The sequence below is a fragment of the Lampetra planeri genome, chromosome 40 (assembly GCF_965212315.1).
Source record: "Lampetra planeri chromosome 40, kcLamPlan1.2.h2, whole genome shotgun sequence".
NCBI lineage: Eukaryota > Metazoa > Chordata > Hyperoartia > Petromyzontiformes > Petromyzontidae > Lampetra > Lampetra planeri.
In genome coordinates, this window is record NC_136146.1 from 6,568,228 (window position 1) to 6,590,322 (window position 22,095).

The following is a 22,095-nucleotide window of genomic DNA, read 5'->3' on the forward strand; positions in this document are numbered from 1 at the left end:
ATCATCCTACCGCATTATACGTCGGCTTTCACGACCAATATGATTCACTAAATGTATTTATGCACATATTCTTAGGTTTTTTCGGTAAAGTCACGTAGGTAAAACATCAAAATTAATGAAAATAAAATAAAATAAAAACAAAAATCACGACGTGTCGGAGGCAACACAAGTCTCCGTCATCCTTGATGCAGCTAATTCGGCTGTGACGGTCCCACCTGATGACGGAGACTTGTGTTGCCTCCGAAACGTCGTGATTTTTGTTTTTATTTTATTTTATTTTCATTAATTTTGATGTTTTACCTACGTGACTTTACCGAAAAATCCTAAGAATATGATTCCTTGCAGTCACGAAAGCTTCAAATCTAGTATTTAAACACGTCGTCACTTTATGAACACCACGACCCGACTTGCGTCGCCTCAACCCACACTTATTTCTTTAGAGCTGCTCGCTGTGTTCGGGTTGTTGTCCTTCCCCAGCGCATCTCCGATGAGTGCGGTTGGCTACGTGCTGTGCAAAAGAAGTTCAACACGCATGCGTGCACGCTCGCGTCGCTGACAGCATCGTCGTCCGTTCCCTCTCTCGTCATCCGTCGCCTCTCAGCCGTCGCCTCCACCGCCACCGTACCCGGTCAGTCGCTTCGATATACGTCGTTTTTATATAGGTCGTTTCGATATACGTCGTCGCAATATCCCCTCCATAGAGGGGGGGGGGGGGGGGCGAGAGGTGGGGGGTGGTGGCGACGGGCAAAACGTCAGCGCCAGTCTAAAGTGAAAACATCAAAGGCAAAGATCCCCCGAATAGCCTTAACCGACTTTTCGGGCAAGTGCTGTTTTGCGAGTCGCGCCTATGAAGGCCGGCACGGCACGCGATGGGATGGGTGGCTGGCACCACGCCCGGCCGCTTTTGTCCCCCGAGTGCTGACGTGTACACACCACGCAAGGCACTCGCTTGAGGCTGAGTCGACCTAGAGGAGGGAGTGGGAGGCCCAAGTCCGGTTCATATAATCCTCACCGGTGTTGGTGGCCGTGAGTAGGAATCGAACTCGGGTTGCTGGCTTCGTAGCACGGTGCGCTAACCACTGGAGCCACCGCTCCCAATGAAAAAAAATCACCGCAGCCTCCTTCAGAGCCACGCGTGTGCTCACTCACTCGCTCGCTCTCTCGTTCTCTCTCTTTCTCTCGCCGCGGTGATTATTTTGCTGGCCCTGCGATAAGGCCGTTCAAGTGGAAAATTAGATAAAAACCCATTTTTAATTTTATGTCATTGCACGGGTCACATCAGGGTGTATAAACGACGCGTACGCATTGTGCATTGCGTATCTTTATGTGCTGTTTGTGTGCGCGTGTGTGTGTGTTTATTTACGATTTTTTTTTTTAGCGGAGCGGCAGTGCAGCAGTTCGCGCGCTGCGCTACGAACCCGGCCACCCGAGTTCGATTCCCGCTCACGGCCAACACCGGTGACGATTATCTGGAGCTGTCCTGGGCCTCCCCCTAGGTAGACTCAGCCTCAAATTAGTACCTGGCGCGGTGTGTAAACGTTTGCCACTAGGGAGACAAAGGGGGTCGGGCGTGGTGCTGGTCGCCCCCTCGTGTGCCGTGCCGTCCTTCATAGGTGCCTCGCTAACAGCACTTGCCCCAAGAGTCTGTCGAGTCTATACGGGTGATCTTTGTCTTTGTTATTTACGAGCCGCTCCCAACTGTGATATATTTAAACCTGGAAATTTTGGGGGGATTTTGAATTTTGTCGGTTGAATCTTTTTTGTTCATTACTGCCGCTGTAATTGTAACCGATACTGTGGTACAACGGACGATGCGAGACTTAGATCGTCGGATTAACGTAGCCAGTTATGATCATCGATATTTGTTCTGGGGTTAAGCCACGGTAGTTTTATGCACAAAAAATATATAGACCAACCCATAGGAAAAATTCATGGAAAAATATGAAGAGGTGCGACCAGGGGTACGATTGTGGCCTTGCAACCCAAACTATAGACCATAGAGTACACTCATAGAGACCCATAGAGATACATAGAGACCCGTAGAGATACAGAGAGACGCATAGAGACACGTGGAGATTCATAGAGATCCAGAGACCCAGAGACACTCATAGATGTACATTAAAGACAAGCCACAACAGTGAGATTGTGGCCTTGAAGACAAAACTACGGACCACACAGTAAACACATACAGAGACACAAAGAAATCCAGAGAAAATTAATAGAGACCCATATTGACACATCTAGATAAAGTAGACTCATAGAGTTATTTCGGTTAAGTCACGTCTAAAGATAAAATAATAAATTAAATTAAATAATAGAATACGACGTTTCGATTGCAACACAAGCAATCATCATCAGGTATAATGAAATAGCGACATAAAATCTAACCAGAAAACTATAGACAGACATATTAGCAGACAGATATCACCAAGATACATAGCGAGAGCAACACAGGTAACAGAGAGGGGTGATCGTCTCTGTGGGGTGGCCTTAAATAGACAGAGGGGGGGGGGGTCGGAGGCAGAGAGAGGGAGGGGGGTTAGAGAAAAAAAATTAGCATATCAATGAGTGGACAACAAAACGTGGTGCTGCGAATGCGATGGCGCGGCAAGCAAGCCTGAAAATCAGGAGAAGGACACACTAAAATTAAATAACCTAGTAAAATATCGAAATGTAATGTAATACAACACATAGGGTCGGTCAACACACAATTAACGCATAGCCTGGTTGATTACGTATTTCAAAGATTGCTAAGTTAGAATTTAAGTGTGAACATTCTAAAGAGGACACAGGCAGAGAAAACAAGTCGCCAGAGAGAGAGAAAAAAGATAAGCTTAAAACTTCCCCGTAAAAGTGGTTCAATCTTCATTTTAGAACTTTCGTGACTGCAGGAATTATTATTTAGTTCTTTCGGTTAAGTCACGTCTAAAGAGAAAATAATAAATTAAATTAAATAATAGAATGCGACGTTTCGATTGCAACACAAGCAATCATCATCAGGTATAATGAAATAGCGACATAAAATCTAACCAGAAAACTATAGACAGACATATTAGCAGACAGATATCACCAAGATACATAGCGAGAGCAACACAGGTAACAGAGAGGGGTGATCGTCTCTGTGGGGTGGCCTTAAATAGACAGAGGGGGGGCGGAGGCAGAGAGAGGGAGGGGGGTTAGAGAAAAAAATAGCATATCAATGAGTGGTCAACAGACGTGGTGCTGCAAGTACGATGACACGGCAAGCAAGCCTGAAAATCAGGAGAAAGACACACTAAAATTAAATAACCTAGTAAAATATCGAAATCTAATGTAATACAACACAGAGGGTCGGTCAACACACAATTAACGCATAGCCTGGTTGATTACGTATTTTCAGGCTTGCTTGCCGTGTCATCGTACTTGCAGCACCACGTCTGTTGACCACTCATTGATATGCTAATTTTTTTTTGTCTAACCCCCCTCCCTCTTTCTGCCTCCGCCCCCCCTCTGTCTATTTAAGGCCACCCCACAGAGACGATCACCCCTCTCTGTTACCTGTGTTGCTCTCGCTATGTATCTTGGTGATATCTGTCTGCTAATATGTCTGTCTATAGTTTTCTGGTTAGATTTTATGTCGCTATTGCATTATACCTGATGATGATTGCTTGTGTTGCAATCGAAACGTCGTATTCTATTATTTAATTTAATTCATTATTTTATCTTTAGACGTGACTTAACCGAAAGAACCAAATAATAATAATAGACTCATAGAGACCCAGATAGATTGATAGGGGATACATTAGAAACACGAGCCACAGCGATGCGATTGTGGCTATGCAACCCAAGCTATGAACCATAGAGCAACCTCAAAGAGACCCATAGAGATACATAGAGACCCACAGAGATACATAGAGACCCAGAGAGATGCATTGAGACTCACAGAGATACACAGAGACACATAAAGACACATTAAAGACACGAGCCACAGCGGTGAGATCGTGGCCATGCGACCCACAACTATTGACCCCACAGTGAACCCACTGCGGTCTGCGCGCTCAGCGACGCGACACGAACTCTCTCTCTGCTGAAGCCCTCTCACAGTGGCCAGCAGCAGCTCAAGTCGACGTTGGTATCGAGCTCCTACACCGCATTGCCATGGGCAAAAATAGAAGAGAATGGTCAATGTAGAGCAAATACCGGACAGTTTTTGAGATGATTACAACATGATGCTACGATGGTGAATTAGATATTTTGTGGGAACGTTTTCATTTTTTTAGGAGTGAAGTGGTGGAACTGGGTCATCGCGCAGCGCTACGAACCCAGCAGTCCCAGTTGGATTCCTGGCTCCGGGCTAACAGCTTTGGCAAGTGAGCAAAAGCAGTCCTGTCCGTCTCCCCCTTCACCAAACGTGCACTGACCAGCGTGGTGAAGTATGTTCAAAACAAAACGAAAAACCTCAACGACCGACAATGTGCGGGGGAGGCCTTCAATCAGCAGTGGATTGAGAATGGAAGGAATATATGTTTTTTAAATCCTTTATATTAAGTTCACTTGCTTGCTTGCTTGCACGCTTACGACCGTGCAAATCTTTCGGTCGTTTTTTAACCCACTTCCCGTGATCCAATCGAGCTGATATTTTGCACACAGAATCGTTGTGCGTGACAATTTATTTTCGTTAAAAAAAATTCCTAAATTTTACACTTTTTAGGAATTTTTTTTTATATTTAATTACCAATTGCTTAATGGTGGAAGGCAATCATCTGACCCATAGGTGACAGCCATCTCAAGCCAGAGGACGAGATGACTCTAGCCGCCACGCACATAAAGGATTTATAGTGAAAAACTTTGTTTTTACGGGTTAATTTTTTTTAGATCTATATATAGATTTTAAACAATAGCAAATAATAGGAAATAAAAACAAGGATCATGTGAGATGGACCCAAGCGGACGAACCGAACGTGAGCGGGTCGTAAAGCAGCACGGTGCGACATGGCACACTCGCCCGCTTCCACATATCGCGAGGAATTTATTTTCCGCGCAAAGTCTACAAACATAATATTTTTTAAAAATCGTGTCTTTAAAACACGCTTTTATGCAATGTACTAGTAATGGCAGAACTCCACGACTCTCGGAAGTGGCGCGGAAGCTTGCCACAACGTAAGGGGCCGTGGCCAATTACAGCCAACGTCAGTTGAGCGTGGACAATGAGACCCAAGCCGAAACATAACATCAAAGATAATGTTAAAAAAAAGAATGGTAGAATATAGAATTGTCATCGCTATGACATAAATATACCAAATTTGCAGTCGATACCACATTGGGAAGTGGGTTAAAATTGAGCTACAAGATTTGAGGATACGACAAAAACAACAGACAGAGTGAGTTCATAGAAAGCGTGTAAAAAGATTGTTTAAAATGTTTTTGTTCATTTTTATGATAGAATAGAGTATTGTCATCAGTATGACATACGTATACCAAGTTCGCAGTCGATACCACATTGGGAAGTGGGTTAAAATTAAGTTACAAGATTTGAGGATACGACAACAACAACAACAACCACAGACAGAGTGAGTTAAAACACGTTCCTTCGGAGTGGGCAGGTAGGAGCTTGGTTGGACAGCGCATTCGTGCACGACAGACAAATATGCACGACAGACAGACAAATAGTCCCTGGTGGGGAGTGTGGAACCTGTTGTTCCTACCTGAATGCAAGATAAATTGACTTGAGGTAGCCAGGCAGCCAGCCAGGTAGCCAGCCTCCTTAACTATCGGCCCCTCCCCCTTGCTTAGGCCCCTCCCCTGACCCCCCCTCCTTTAGGCCCCTCCCCTGACCCCCCCTCCCTCAGGCCCCTCCGCTGACCCCCCCTCCCTTAGGCTCCTCCCCTGACCCCCCCTCCCTCAGGCCCCTCCGCTGACCCCCCCTCCCTCATGCCCCTCCGCTGACCCCCCCTCCCTTAGGCTCCTCCCCTTACCCCCCCCCTCCCTCAGGCCCCTCCCCTGACCCCCCCTCCTTTAGGCCCCTCCCCTGACCCCCCCTCCCTCAGTCCCCTCCGCTGACCCCCCCTCCCTTAGGCTCCTCCCCTCTCCGTACCCAGCAGTAGGTCTCCACCAATCAAAGAGCTGTTTGTATTATATATTTATTTATGCACGACACACAATCAGACAGACAAATAATCCCTGGTGGGCAGCGTGGAACCTGTTGTTCCTTACCTTCTTCCGCCAGTGAATCGTCGGCTCGCGAAAGCGGCGCATACCGTGGCGACTTGGAGCGGCGGATTCCCTACACCGAGACGCGGTGAGAAGGGGAGAGGGGGGAGGGAGTGGTGGGGGAGGGGGGAGGGAGTGGTGGGGGAGGGTGGAGGAGGGGGAGGGAGAAGGGTGAGGAGAAGGAGGGGGTGGTGGGGGAGGGAGGAGGGGGAAGGGAAGAGGGGGGAGGGAGAAGGGGATAGGGGGGAGAGGGGGAGAGGGGGAGGGAGTGTGGGGGAGGGTGTAGGAGGGGAAGGGAGAAGGGTGAGGAGCAGGAGGGGGTGGTGGGGGAGGGAGGAGGGGGAGGGAGAGGGAGAAGGGGTGAGGGGGAGAGGGAGGGAGAAGGGGAGAGGGGGGAGGGAGGGTGGAGGGGAAGGGGAGGGGAGAGGGGGTGGGAGAAGGGGATAGGGGGGAGGAGGGAGAAGGGGAGGGAGTGATGGACGGGAGCCACACAATGGCGTGACATCTTAGAGCGATTTTCATCAGACCCAGCGCATCCTGAACACAATGGGGAGTGTATCCCACTCATTGGTTAGAACGCCTGAGTTCGATCCGAGGTTGCACCCGGCCCTGATTGAAATTGATTTTCAGGTGTCGCGAGTTGATGGCTTCAGCCCACGTAAACAATTGAGTGATTCAAACGAGCAAATTGTCTTCTGTTTCAGATTCATTCCGATAGAGTCCAGGTCTGTGGATTAAACGTTTCTGGGTTGTATTTTGTTTAATCAATCAACACTCTTTGGAAACATGTCCATGTAATCTATGGGTCTCTGTTTATACGTAGATGGGTCTACAGGTGTCCGTATGTAAGTCTATGAGTCTCCGTATGTAGGGCTATGGTTCTCAGTATGTAAGTCGATGGGTTCCCCTATGTAAGTCTATGGGTCTCTGTGTAGGTCTATGCGTCTCTGTGTAAGTCTATGGTTATCTGTGTAAGTCTATGCGACTCTGTGTAAATCTATGGGTCTTTATGTAAGTCTCTGTGCAAGTCTATGTGTCTTTGTGTAAGTCTATGCGTCTCTGTGTAAATATATTGGTCTTTATTTAAGTCTATGGGTTTCTGTGTAAGTCTATTGGTCTCTATGTAAGTCTATGGGTCTCTATGCAAGTATATGGGTCTCTATGTAAGTCTATGAGTCTTTGTGTAAGTATATGCGTCTCTATGTAAATTAATGGGTCTCTATGCAAGTCTATGGATCTCTATGCAAGTCTCTGGGTCTCTATGTAAGTCTGTGGATCTCTATGTAAGTCTCTGTGTCTCTATGCAAGTCTCTGGGTCTCTATGTAAGTCTATGAGTCTCTGTGTAAGTATATGCGTCTCTATGTAAATTAATGGGTCTCTATGCAAGTCTATGGATCTCTATGCAAGTCTCTGGGTCTCTATGCAAGTCTCTGGGTCTCTATGTAAGTCTATGGGTCTCTATGCAAGTCTATGGATCTCTATACAAGTCTATGGATCTCTATGTAAGTCTCTGGGTCTCTATGCAAGTCTCTGGATCTCTATGCAAGTCTCTGGGTCTCTATGCAAGTCTCTGGGTCTCCGTGCAAGTCTCTGGGTCTCTATGCAAGTCTCTGGATCTCTATGCAAGTCTCTGGGTCTCTATGCAAGTCTCTGGGTCTCTATGCAAGTCTCTGGGTCTCTATGCAAGTCTCTGGGTCTCCGTGCAGGTGACGGGGCTGAGCCGCGTTACCCCGCTGCACTCTGTGAACCCGCTCTAAATCACGAGTGGCGACCTCGGGGGTGGTGGCGGTGGAGGCGAATCGCGGATTTGAACTCTGGAGGTCTCGGCCTCGGTGACCCCTGACCTCCGCTGCACCACCACCGGGCTGGGCCCCCTCCAAACATTAATTCTAGATTTGAAGCTTTCGTGACTGCAAGGATTCATATTCTTAGGTTTTTTTCGGTAAAGTCACGTAGGTAAAACATTAAAACTAATAAAAGTAAAATAAAATAAAAAATTACTTTCATTAATTTTAATGTTTTACCTACGTGACTTTACCGAAAAAAACCTAAGAATACCCCTCCAAACCTTCTCGCGTGGACGCAATCTTCATCCAGGCGCCGGTCAGCGCTTCTTCGTCGTTGTCGAGCACGGCCTGGACCTCTCGGGGTCTGCGTGTTTGGTCAGGCTGCGGGGAGCCACCGTCATTATCCAAATGTGCCCACTCCCTCCGACCAATTAGGGTCACCCGGCGCGCGCTCGCTGGGAACGAGAGGGCCCCCGATGTGGCGTGATGTCGCCGTACCTCTGGGTTTTGTTTGGGTTTTGTTTGGGTTTTGGCCGTCAGGAACGTGCTCGGCTCCGCCTGGACAAGCCGCTTGCCTGCGCGCGTTGTTTCGAGCGCGCCCGGCCCCGTGATGGTCAACCCGATATACATATTCTTAGGTTTTTTCGGTAAAGTCACGTAGGAAATTTTTATTTTATTTTCATTTTAGTTTTATTAATTTTTATTTTTTACCTACGTTACTTTACCGAAAAAACCTAAGAATATGAATCCTTGCAGTCACGAAAGCTTCAAATCTAGAACCCGATATACATTGACTTGAGTTTGTTCATTCTCAGGGCGCTCGGATGTAGCCACATTTAAGCAACAGAAGCAACATTAAATGTGAAGCGGGTTTTTTTTTTTGGTGACTAGGTTGAGATCATCAACTGCACTTGAAAAGCTGGTTGATCACAACTCAGTTTTGTGTGTTTCTATGGGTTTTTATGTGAGTCTATGGGTCTCCATGTGAGTCTATGGGTTTTTATGTGAGACTATGGGTATCTGTGTGAGTCTATAGGTCACTATCGGAATCTATGGGTCTCAATGTTAGTCGATGAGTCTCTACGTGTGTCTATGGGTCTTTATGTGAGTCTGTGGGTCTTTACGTGAGTCTATGGGTATCCATGTGAGTCTATGGGTCTCAATGTTAGTCGATGAGTCTCTAGGTGAGTCTATGGGTCTCTATGTGAGTCTATGAGTCGCTATGTGAGTCTATGGGTCTCAGTGTCAGTCTATGGGTTTCTATGTGAGTCTATGGGTCTTTATGTGAGTCTATGGATCACTATGTGAGTCTATGAGTTTATATGTGAGTCTATGGGTCTCTATGTGAGTCTATGGGTCACTCTGTGAGTCTATGGGTCTCTATGTGAGTCTATGGGTCTTTATGTGAGTCTATGGGTCACTATGTGAGTCTATGGGTCTCTATGTGAGTCTATGGGTCACTATGTGAGTCTATGGGTCTCTGTATGAGTCTGTGTTTCTTTGTGTGAGTCTATGGGTCTTTATGTGAGTCTATGGGTCACTATGTGAGTCTATGAGTCTCTATGTGAGTATATAGGTCTCTATGTGGGTCTATGGGTCTTTATGTGAGTCTATGAGTATCTAGGTGAGTCTATGGGTCTCTATGCGAGTTTATGGGTCTCTTTGTGAGTCTATGAGTCTCTATGTGAGTCTATGGGTCTCTGTGTGGGTCTATGGGTCTTTATGTGAGTCTATAAGTCTCTAGGTGAGTCTATGGGTCTCTATGCGAGTTTATGGGTCTTTATGTGAGTCTATGAGTCTCTATGTGAGTCTATGGGTCTCTGTGTGAGTCTATGAGTCTCTATGCGAGTTGTTGGTGACCGGGATGAGACCATCAACTCACTGCGTTTAATCATCACCGTGTACAGCAGCGGCCGATTCCTATCACTCGAACCCAGGATCTCAGCGTTTGCCAGCTCAGCGTTCTGACCTCTGACCTCGGAGCCACCTCTCTGTTGTTGTTTTTCTCCCAGACGATCGGTCTTAGGTTCGGCAAAGGGCTGTGCACTGATGTGGAGTTCAACACGAAGCCGGTGCAAAGGGGATGCAGATACAGGCACAATGCAGTGTCGACACTCGTTCAATAAAAAGGTGTTCAATTACATTACGACGTTCTGCTCCAGTGTCATTTTCGAAGCGTTCTTTTCCTAGAAGCTATATTCACGATCTCAAGCAGAGGCCGTAAATAAACGAACGAACGCGCACACGCACGCACTCTCACACACACGCACTCACACACGCACTCACACACACGCACTCTCACACGCTCACTCTCACACACACACGCACTCACACACGTGCTCACTCACACACGCGCTCACACACACACACGCACACACGCACGCACACACGCACGCACACACGCACTCACTCACATACGCGCTCACTCACACACACGCACGCACACATGCACGCACTCACTCACACACGCACGCACACACAAAGATCCCCCGTATAGCCTCAGCAGACTGTTGGGGCAAGTGCCGTTAGCGAACACCTATGAAGGCCGGCACGACGCCCGGCCGCCTTTGTCTCCCGAGTGGCGATATTTACACATCGCATCAGGTACCGATTTAAGGCTGAGTCGACCTAGGGGAGGTCCAGGACCGGTTCAGATAATAGTCACTGGTGTTGGCCGCGAGTGGGAATCGATCTTGGGTCGCCGGGTTTGTAGCACCGCGCGCTAACCACTACACTACCACTCCACACACACCCACACACATGCTCACACACGCACACACCTTTACACACACACACACACATGCTCACACACGCACACACCTTTACTCACATACACCCACACACATACACACACATGCTCACGCACGCACACACCTTTACTCACATACACCCACACACACACACATACACACACATGCTCACACACGCATACACCTTTATCCACACACACCCACACCCACATACATGCTCACACACGCACACACCTTTACTCACATACACACACACACCCACACATACACACACATGCTCACACACGCATACACCTTTATCCACACACACTCACACACAACAACAACCGCCATTCGCCACTAAGTGGCGGTGACGTCACCACGACGCTTGTGCCAGGCCATGTGCACCTTGAGGCCACGTGAAGTGTCGAACGCCCGCTGGCAGGAGGTCACGGGGCAGACCCAGGTGCCACGGGTCGACTGACCGAGATGACCGAGATGACTGGCTGATGCACCACCTGTGCCCCCTACTGTGCCAACTTGCTGTGCTTTAGCCACCCGGCGCTCCGCTCGTTGTTGTGAGCGTCGCTCCTCCGCCCTCCGTTGTTGTTGGAGGGCGACTGCCTCCAACTGCCCAGTAGCGTCCTTCACGAGCCTCCTCCACTGAGGCCGATCTTGACACCGCTGGTACCAGTCATCGGCAAGTCCACTCAGCTCCACGTCCTCCTGTACCACATCACTCCATCTCTTCTCTAGCCCGTACCGCGCCCGTTTAGCCCCCTCGATCCGGCCGAACAAAAGCTGTTTAGGCATGCGGTGGCTGGGCACTCACACACCCACACATACACACACATGCTCACACACGCATACACCTTTATCCACACACACCCACACACACATGCTCACACACGCACACACCTTTACTCACATACACCCACACACCCACACCCACACATACACACACATGCTCACACACGCATACACCTTTACCCACACACACCCACACACACATGCTCACACACGCACACACCTTTACTCACATACACCCACACACCCACACATACACACACATGCTCACACACGCATACACCTTTATCCACACACACCCACACACACATGCTCACGCACGCACACACCTTTACACACACGCACACACACACACACTTGCTCACACACGCACACACCTTTACTCACATACACCCACACACCCACACATACACACACATGCTCACACACGCATACACCTTCATCCACACACACCCACACACACATGCTCACGCACGCACACACCTTTACACACACGCACACACACACACACACTTGCTCACACACGCACACCCCTTTACACACACACTCAATTCCTCTAGGTGGGGGGGCGGGGCGATGCAATAACAATTCTTAAATTCCCACGACAACACACGAAGATTCCTTCAGTGTTGCCTTCGGATTTATTTCAATTTGTTACCAGATCCTTTGAGATGTCTCTTTTATAACAAGATACCCCCCATGTTTTGCCAAGGGCACCAATTCCAAACTAGGCCTTTTTCTCAACCAACGATTAAGTTGTATTATTATCATTCACGATCACAATGATTCCAAGAGCTAAAGCAGGTCTTCTAAAATTGCAAAACATGTCCACACTATTCAAGAGCACTTTCTTGGATAATATATTGTTGATAATGCATTGTTGATCATGCATTGATGATAATGCATTGTTGATAATGCATTGATGATAATGCATTGTTCATCATGCATTGTTGATTATAATGCATTGATGATAATGCGTTGTTGATAATGTAGTGTTCATATGCATGGTTGATTATGCATTTATGATAATGCATTGTTGATAATGCATTGTTGATAATGCATTGTTGATATGTATTTTTGATATGTACTGTACATACTTTCTTAAATGTTTTTATTTATTATTCCTGACTTGCTTACCTGTTCTCTATTTGGCAATCCTATCTTGTCGTTGATGTTGTTGTCGTTGTTACTTGCAGGACATCTGTGAAAAAGAGCTTCATAGCTCATCGGATTCCCTCGGGTCTCAACAAAGATCCCGATTCTCAACACGGCACACACGTGTAACAACATATGATAGGCGCAGAAAACGTGAAGGTGATGTATTGCCACGTGAAGCTCATGGCTATGGCAGCTGTGGCAAGGTTTGAGTGAGTTGCCATGGAGGCCTTGAGTTGTCCATACTTCCATGAGCCACGCTTGGGCTGGTTTAGGGCATCGCATCGTTCTACGTCGCACGGCCTGTTCTGGATGCCCACAGTCGCACGCTGGAGATATTGTGTTTTGTCTTGTTGCTTTCCATTTGTGCATCAGTTATCCGCAATCTGCCGCAAAAACGCGAAGAGGGAGACATCGCAACGACGGTGACACACTCCGCTGCTCGACACGCAGTTGTCTAGGCATGCCCGCCCTGAACGTAGAATCGCAGTTGTGTGTTGCTCCATCAAAAGCCGTGCGAGAGACATGAGAAGACCCCCGAGACGATGTCTGATCGTGGCGTTTCATTGTCGCGGCCTGCACTGCCACCTATCGACTGCTCGTCGGTCTTGGGGAGAACGAGTGACGGCGTCGTCGTCATCATCATCATCACGATCCATGGGCAAGCGACAAGCCCGGAGGTTGTCCGATGCACATTTCGTCGTTTCTTTCTTCTCTGCTCGTCATGTGCATTAGCGACATCGTCACAACAACTGATGACGTCACCCTGCTGCTGCTCTATATAAGAACGGGAGACACAGCAGAGCCTCACCATTCTGGCGAATTGCCCGATGATGCTGGATGCAATTACCAGCGAAACGTCGTACTCAAATTGTAAATGTTGTGGCTTCAACACACCGGTGGGCTAAAGCAGTGAACTATTTGTCTTTTGTCAACGTGACACATTTTTGCTGATTGGCCGTGTCGGGTGGTGGAGGGTTACGACACATTTATAAATAACGCGATCTAAACCCAAAAACGTTGATTATGAATAACATTGGTCGCGAAAGCCTACGTGTTAAACTGACAACTGACCTACTGAATAATAACAACAACAATAGTGGAGCTGCTCACCCCGAGCTCTCATTACTCTGGCAGTGCGTTGTCTTTGAACTGTGCGCCTTTTGGCGTCATCTGGTCGAACACCATATGAGACTAGGCTCTAAAGAAAGCTGTCTCTGGTGTGGACCAATCAATTTCAAAGACAATGCATACATTATCATAGTATTGTTTGCATTTGACTGCAAGAATTGTGGTTAATGTAAGCATGATTCCTTGCAAAAGGTGTCCGTTTTGTTGCCAGAAAAAAAGGGGGAAAAACCCTATTAGTATATTTTGGTACTGGCAAAGGAGGTCCCATGATAAAACAACAACAATAGTGGTTTAAAACAGAGAGAGAGAGAGACTCAGGGGCGCGAGGAGGAGGAGGGGGAAGAGGAACCACTGACGATAAGCGAGAAGGAAGCAGCCACGCGTTGAGTAACACGGAGCTACCAACAATTTCCCAAGCTCTGCATGTCCTCTATATATATTGGGAGTGTCACCGGTCAATTGATGAGCGTTCACACGCAGGTGGGAAAGCCGAGCAGCCGCAGGAAAACCAAGCGTGCGAGGGGGAAACACTCTATGCCACACAGACGGAGCATACTCTTAGTTCTTTCAGGTAAAGTCACGTAGGTAAAAAATGAAATTAAAGTTAATAAAAAAAAATGAAAATTACGACGTTTCGGAGGCAACACAAGCTTCCGTCTTCAGGTGCATCTGCAGCGCACACCGCTTGCTGTCCTCCCCACATGTTTTCAGTGTTGTGGGTTTACTCTCCGACACACCCGGTCACTAATTGGCACGTTTTGTCTACGTGACAAACCTCACTAATTGGCCGTATCGTGCGGTGGTGGGTTTTTACGACGCATTTATATTTAGGCGATCTTACACACACACACACAAAAAAACACGTAATTGTGCAGCGTTGTAGAATTGTAGTCAATACGACCGCGTGGTTATGAAAATGAAGAGGATATCGTCTTTGGTGCTTCGGGCAAGCCGCAGGCCAGAGAGTAAGAGCGGCAGATTTAAATTGATGACCGGACATTGGGTACCGTATGTACTGTACGCATGTTGAACTTCTTTCGCGCCGTACGTAGCCAACGGTGGTTAGCACCACGGTGACGTGTGATCTTGTAGTCGACGCTGAACCGGATTGGGGGGGGGGGCCGTAGAGGAGGGTGGTGATGGGGGGGTCTAAGACAAGGCCGTAGCCATGGAGTCAACATTGGGGGGGACCAAATCTTCCAGGGGGGCTGGAGGTCCCTCCCCCCCCCCCCCCAGAAAAAATCTAAATTTGAAAACGAATTTCCTGCCATCTCCGGCCTAAAATGTTAAAACATTGGACTTTTTATTTATTTTTTACAATATTGTCTACTAGTGTATTGTATTACATTCCTCTGTTTTTTTTCTTTATTACCTTTTCTTGTTTCATTGTATGTAATGGCAGAGATTAGGGATCAATAAAGTACAACCATAACCACAATCACATAAACAGAAATCTATTTTATAGCAATATATTTGGGGGAGGGGACATTTTGAGCGCAGGGCCGGTCCAGATAATCGTCACCGGTGTTGGCCGTGAGCGGGAATCGAACTCGGGTGGCCGGGTTCGTAGCGCAGCGTAGCGCTAACCACTGTGCCACCGTTCCCCACTGCATACACAAAGACAAAGATCCCCTGTATAGACTTAACAGACTGTAGGGGCAAGTGCTGTTAGCGAGTACCTCACACACTCGCACACACACACACTCTCGCACACACATAAACTCCCACACACACAATTGCACACACACGCACACACAAACTCGCACACACACGCACACACAATCGCACACACATACACTCGCACACACACACACTCGCACACACACAAACTCGCACACACACACACACTCGCACACACACACTCGCACACACACACAAGCACACACACACTCGCACACACACACACTCGCACACATACACTCGCACACACACACTCTCGCACACACACACTCGCACACACACACTCGCACACACACACTCGCACACTCACACTCGCACACACACTCACACTCGCACACACACACACTCGCACACACACACACTCGCACACACACAAACTCGCACACACACACACTCGCACATACACACACACTCGCACACACACACAAGCACACACTCGCACACACACACTCGCACACACACACTCGCACACACACACTCTCGCACACACACACTCGCACACACACACTCGCACACACACTCGCACACACACAAACTCGCACACACACACACACACACTCGCACACACACACACACTCGCACACACACAATTGCACACACACGCACACACAAACTCGCACACACTCGCACACACACAAACTCGCACACACACAAACACACACTCGCACACACACACACACACACTTGCACACGCACAAACACACACTCGCACACACACACACACACACTCGCACACAAACACACTCGCACACACACAATCGCACACACACTCGCACACACACACACTCGCCCACACACAAACTCGCACTCACTCACTGGCGAGCGTGTGTGCAGCTCATCTCCACTTGATGCTGGAAGGCGAAATGGAAATACATTGAAATTGGAGTCAATCGCTATCAGCTGCGTGTGTGGCGGACATGTAATCCTCTCTCTCTCTCTCTCGCCCCCCCCCACTTCCCTCGTCCCAATTTTGTTCGCCCGTTCCACGCTGCTGCTCTTCGTATGCGGGCAGCTCGGTGATTTCCCGCTGCCCGCAGGGTGTCCACTCGAGACTCGCGAAGGGGCAGCAGCAGCAGCAGCATTGACGGGGTCGTCAGGACCATCTGACCCCTGACCCGTCCCCTCTGCCGTGCCCGGGGTACCAAATGCCCCAGGAGTCGGCAAGCTAAGGCCCCGGTGACGAATGCGGTGGATATTTTGGCTGCCCCTTTGCGGGCAGCCGTTGAACAACAACAACAACAAAAAACGTAAATCTGAAAACACAATTTGACGTAATGATAATTGATTTCATTAAAAAAAACTGGCAGGGAATGATGGGTCACTATGGAATGTCTTGGTGACGGCAAGATGTACAAACCCGATTGTGAAATAATTACTAAGGTGGGAGGGCAGGGATGAACGCCTTGTATTCCATCACCTGTTGTGTATGAGTCAGCTTGTGGTTGTTGTTGTTGTTGTTGTTGTTGTTTATGAGTCAGGTTGTTGTTGTTGTTGTGTATGAGTCAGGTTGTTGTTGTTGTGTATGCGTCAGGTTGTTCTTGGTGTGTATGAATCAGGTTGTTGTTGTTGTTGTTTATGAGTCAGGTTGTTGTTGTTGTTGTGTATGACTCAGGTTGTTGTTGTGCATGAGTCAGGTTGTTGTTGTTGTGCATGAGTCAGGTTGTTGTTGTTGTGTATGAGTCAGGTTGTTGTTGTTGTTGTGCATGAGTCAGGTTGTTGTTGTTGTTGTTGTGTATGCGTCAGGTTGTTGTTGTTGTGTATGAATCAGGTTGTTGTTGTTGTTTATGAGTCAGGTTGTTGTTGTTGTGTATGACTCAGGTTGTTGTTGTGCATGAGTCAGGTTGTTGTTGTTGTGCATGAGTCAGGTTGTTGTTGTTGTGTATGAGTCAGGTTGTTGTTGTTGTGTATGAGTCAGGTTGTTGTTGTTGTTGTTGTGCATGAGTCAGGTTGTTGTTGTGCATGAGTCAGGTTGTTGTTGTTGTGCATGAGTCAGGTTGTTGTTGTTGTGTATGAGTCAGGATGTTGTTGTTGTTGTTGTTGTTGTTGTTGTGCATGAGTCAGGTTGTCGTTGTTGTGCATGAGTCAGGTTGTTGTTGTTGTGTATGAGTCAGGTTGTTGTTGTTGTTGTTGTGCATGAGTCAGGTTGTTGTTGTTGTGTATGAGTCAGGTTGTTGTTGTGCATGAGTCAGGTTGTTGTTGTTGTGCATGAGTCAGGTTGTTGTGTATGAGTCAGGTTGTTGTTGTTGTTGTTGTGCATGAGTCAGGTTGTTGTTGTTGTTGTGTATGAGTCAGGTTGTTGTTGTTGTGTATGAGTCAGGATGTTGTTGTGTATGAGTCCGGTTGTTGTTGTTGTGTATGAGTCAGGTTGTTGTTGTTGTGTATGAGTCAGGTTGTTGTTGTTGTTGTTGTGCATGAGTCAGGTTGTTGTTGTTGTGTATGACTCAGGTTGTTGTTGTTGTGCATGAGTCAGGTTGTTGTTGTTGTGCATGAGTCAGGTTGTTGTTGTTGTTGTGCATGAGTCAGGTTGTTGTTGTTGTGTATGAGTCAGGTTGTTGTTGTTGTGTATGAGTCAGGTTGTTGTTGTTGTTGTTGTTTATGAGTCAGGTTGTTGTTGTTGTGTATGAGTCAGGTTGTTGTTGTTGTTGTCTATGAGTCAGGTTGTTGTTGTTGTTGTGTATGAGTCAGATTGTTGTTGTGTTTGAGTCAGGTTGTTGTTGTTGTTTATGAGTCAGGTTGTTGTTGTTGTGTATGAGTCAGGTTGTTGTTGTTGTGTATGAGTCAGGTTGTTGTTGTTGTGTATGAGTCAAGTTGTTGTTGTTGTGTATGACTCAGGTTGTTGTTGTTGTGTATGACTCAGGTTGTTGTTGTTGTTTATGAGTCAGGTTGTTGTTGTTGTGTATGACTCAGGTTGTTGTTGTTGTGTATGACTCAGGTTGTTGTTGTTGTTTATGAGTCAGGTTGTTGTTGTTGTGTATGACTCAGGTTGTTTTTGTTGTGTATGACTCAGGTTGTTGTTGTTGTGTATGACTCAGGTTGTTGTTGTTGTGTATGACTCAGGTTGTTGTTGTTGTGTATGACTCAGGTTGTTGTTGTTTATGAGTCAGGTTGTTGTTGTTGTGTATGACTCAGGTTGTTGTTGTTGTGTATGACTCAGGTTGTTGTTGTTGTTGTTTATGAGTCAGATTGTTGTTGTTGTGTATGACTCAGGTTGTTGTTGTTTATGAGTCAGGTTGTTGTTGTTGTGTATGACTCAGGTTCTTGTTGTTGTGTATGACTCAGGTTGTTGTTGTTGTGTATGACTCAGGTTGTTGTTGTTGTTGTTTATGAGTCAGGTTGTTGTTGTTGTGTATGACTCAGGTTGTTGTTGTTGTGTATGAGTCAGGTTGTTGTTGTGTATGACTCATGTTGTTGTTGTGTATGAGTCAGGTTGTTGTTGTTCTAGAGTCAGATTGTTGTTATTGTTGTCGCTCTGCTGTGTACTCGCTGTGTCTGTGGCTCAAGTGGCTTCGCGGCGTGTGACGCGGCTCTCCAACTCTGTCGGTCAAAGACAAAAACAAACGAAATCATGTCTCCTTCTCCTCTCCTTCCTCCTCTTCTTCCTCCTCCTCCTCTTCTTATTCTCCTTCTCCATTGAAAGGTTGCCGAGCTCTGCGACACCCCGAGACGTTGACGCGAGGCGAGAGGCGTTCCGTGCACACAGACGACCAGCCGCTCGTACCCTTTAGTTCTTTCGGTAAAGTCACGTGGGTAGAAAATAAAATAAATAAAATACATATATCCAGCAATGCAACTGCTGGATATTTATATTTTTTTCCGCCTGAGGATGACCGCTTGTGTTGCGCCCGAAACGTCGTGATTTATTTTATTTCTCTACCCACGTGACTTTGCCGAAAGAACCACAGAGGATGGATTCCTGCAGTCACGAATGCTTCAAATCGAGATTGAGCAGCTGCTTGCCCTGCGCATTGTCCATCACACGTGGCCGTGATTCGTGGGATCGCCCCCATCGAGCCGCTGTTGTTGTTGTTGTCTTCATTGTTGTTGTTGTCTTTGTTGTTGTTGTCTTCATTGTTATCGTGGTTGTTGTTGTCTTTGTTGTTGTTGTTGTTGTCTTCATTGTTATCGTGGTTGTTGTTGTCTTTGTTGTTGTTGTTGTCTTCATTGTTATCGTGGTTGTTGTTGTCTTTGTTGTTGTTATTGTCTTCATTGTTATCGTGGTTGTTGTTGTCTTTGTTGTTGTTGTTGTTGTCTTCATTGTTATCGTGGTTGTTGTTGTCTTTGTTGTTGTTGTCTTCATTGTTGTTGTTGTTGTTGTTGTTGTTGTCTTCATTGTTATCGTGGTTGTTGTTGTCTTTGTTGTTGTTGTCTTCATTGGTATCGTGGTTGTTGTTGTCTTTGTTGTTGTTGTTGTCTTCATTGTTATCGTGGTTGTTGTTGTCTTTGTTGTTGTTGTTGTTATTGTCTTCATTGTTATCGTGGTTGTTGTTGTCTTTGTTGTTGTTGTTGTCTTCATTGTTATCGTGGTTGTTGTTGTCTTTGTTGTTGTTGTTGTCTTCATTGTTATCGTGGTTGTTGTTGTCTTTGTTGTTGTTGTGGTTATTATTGAAGTTGTTGTCTTGGTCGTTTTGTAGTTGTTCATGTAGTTCTTGTCTTTGTTGTTGAAATTATTGTCTTCGGTGTTTTTGTGGTTGTTGTTGGAGTTGCCGTCTTTGTTGTTGTAGTTGTGGTTTTTGTCAACAACCGCAATTCGTCACCACGGCGCTTGTGCCAGGCTACGTGCATGTTAAGGCGACGCGAACTGCCCAACGCCCGCTGGCAGAAGGTCACGGGAGAGACCCAGCAGGTGCCGTGGGTCGACTGACCGAGATGATTGGCCGATGCATCAACAACAAACAAAGATCCCCCGTATAGCCTGAACAGACTGTTGGGGCAGGTGCTGTTCGCGAGCACCTTTGAAGGCCGGCAAGGCACACGAGGGGGTGGGTGGGCAGCACCACGCCCGGTCACCTTTGTCTCCCTAGTGGTGATTTTTCCACACCGCAACCAGTGACTAATTTAAGGTTGAGTCGACCTAGGGGAGGCCCAGAACCGATGCTGATAATCGTCACTGGTGTTGGTCGTGAGCGGGAATCGAACTCGGCACGCCGGGGATCGTAACGCAGCGCGCTAACTGCTACACTACCACTGCCCACACACACGCACGCACGCACTTTAATTCCAGATTAAAAGCTTCGTCCAGATCGCAATTAATCCAGTAACACGTGTACACGTGGGTTGCCTTTTTGGGTTTTTTTTGCCTTTCCATAAAAACACGGATTGAGCCGTTGTGTAATCCCACAGATGGTCCGGGCCGTTCCCGCCACGGATTTAGGGGGAGCAAGCAAAATGGGCTTAGGATCCCCGTTTCCCGATTTGGGGTTCTGACTGCTTCGTGCCGAACACAGAGCTGGTGCCACGGTCGAGGGGTTAAATGGTCGAGTGGCTGAGTAATCTATTGGTCAAGTGGCCGAGTGGTTAAGTAATCGAGTGGTCACGTGGCCGAATGGCTTACTAAGCGAGTGGTTAAGTGGTCGAGTGGCTGAGTAGTTGAGTGGTTACGTGACCGAGCGGTTTTAGTAGTCGAGTAGTTTATTAGTAAAGTGGTTTACTGGTCCAGCGGTCAAGTGGCCGAGTGGTTTACTGGTCGAGTGGCTGAGTAATCTATTGGTCAAGTAGCCGAGTGGTTAAGTAATCGAGTGGTCACGTGGCCGAGTGGTCGAGCGATTGACCACGTGTGGCAGACGTTTGCGGATCGTCGTGTCGCGCTACAAATCGCCATCAACAGGCGGCCCTCTCGCTTGGCTACCGTTTGTTGGGTGCCCGTGAAAGTTTAAGTGGAGGAAAAATTACCTGGAGGGGGAACCAAACACGGATACAATTTATATATATATGCACGACCTGCAATGACGTGATTTATGCAACATGTTCAACAACAACAAATAGCAACAAAATACGGAACTAAAGTTTTTTTTAAGCGTGCAAAGAAGCGTGGAGAAATGCGTGCTTGTGGAATTAGACTGGGAGACGGACAGAGGAACGCGTGGATCAGAGAAGATGCGCCGGTTAATGGAATAATCTGATGAGGAAGGCCAGTGGTGCTTTGGGAAGGCCGCGTCTCGGATAGACGGGACATTGGTGAGCGGTCAAGAATAATAACGGAGCGGCAGCCGAGGGATGGAAACGCTTCCTAGACGACGTCCACCATCAGTGGATGGACCACGGCTGATGATCACTATATACAGGATCTGACGAGAGTGCTCGTGATCTCAATGCGCAATGTTGCGGTGTGTGTTTGTTTGTCTTTGTGCCTGTTTGTGTCGGTTTGTGTGTGGTGCTGCCCCCCCCCCCCCCCCTCGTGTACCGTTCTGGCCTTTCATAGGTGCTACTCGCTAACAGCACTTGCCCCAACGGCCTGTGAAGGCTATACGGGGGATCTTTGTCTTTGTTCCATACCCTGCTTTATCATTCATTGGGCAAAGTCGGCCACGTGCAGTTGTATCAACAGAAGCCCGCTGTGGTTGTGATCTGGAAAATTAGTTTAACAACAACAACAACAAAAACATTCAACTGAGAGAAA

General features: G+C 47.4%; 1 long non-coding RNA gene across 1 annotated transcript; it reads left to right on the forward strand.

Annotated features, from left to right (window-relative positions):
* Positions 1 to 1,378: 1,378 nt before the first annotated feature.
* LOC144731675 (uncharacterized) lies at positions 1,379 to 10,123 on the forward strand. The gene is made up of 4 exons (XR_013588004.1): positions 1,379 to 1,496; positions 4,260 to 4,349; positions 6,206 to 6,277; positions 9,990 to 10,123. It is a non-coding gene; the product is annotated as an uncharacterized LOC144731675 (long non-coding RNA).
* Positions 10,124 to 22,095: the final 11,972 nt, after the last annotated feature.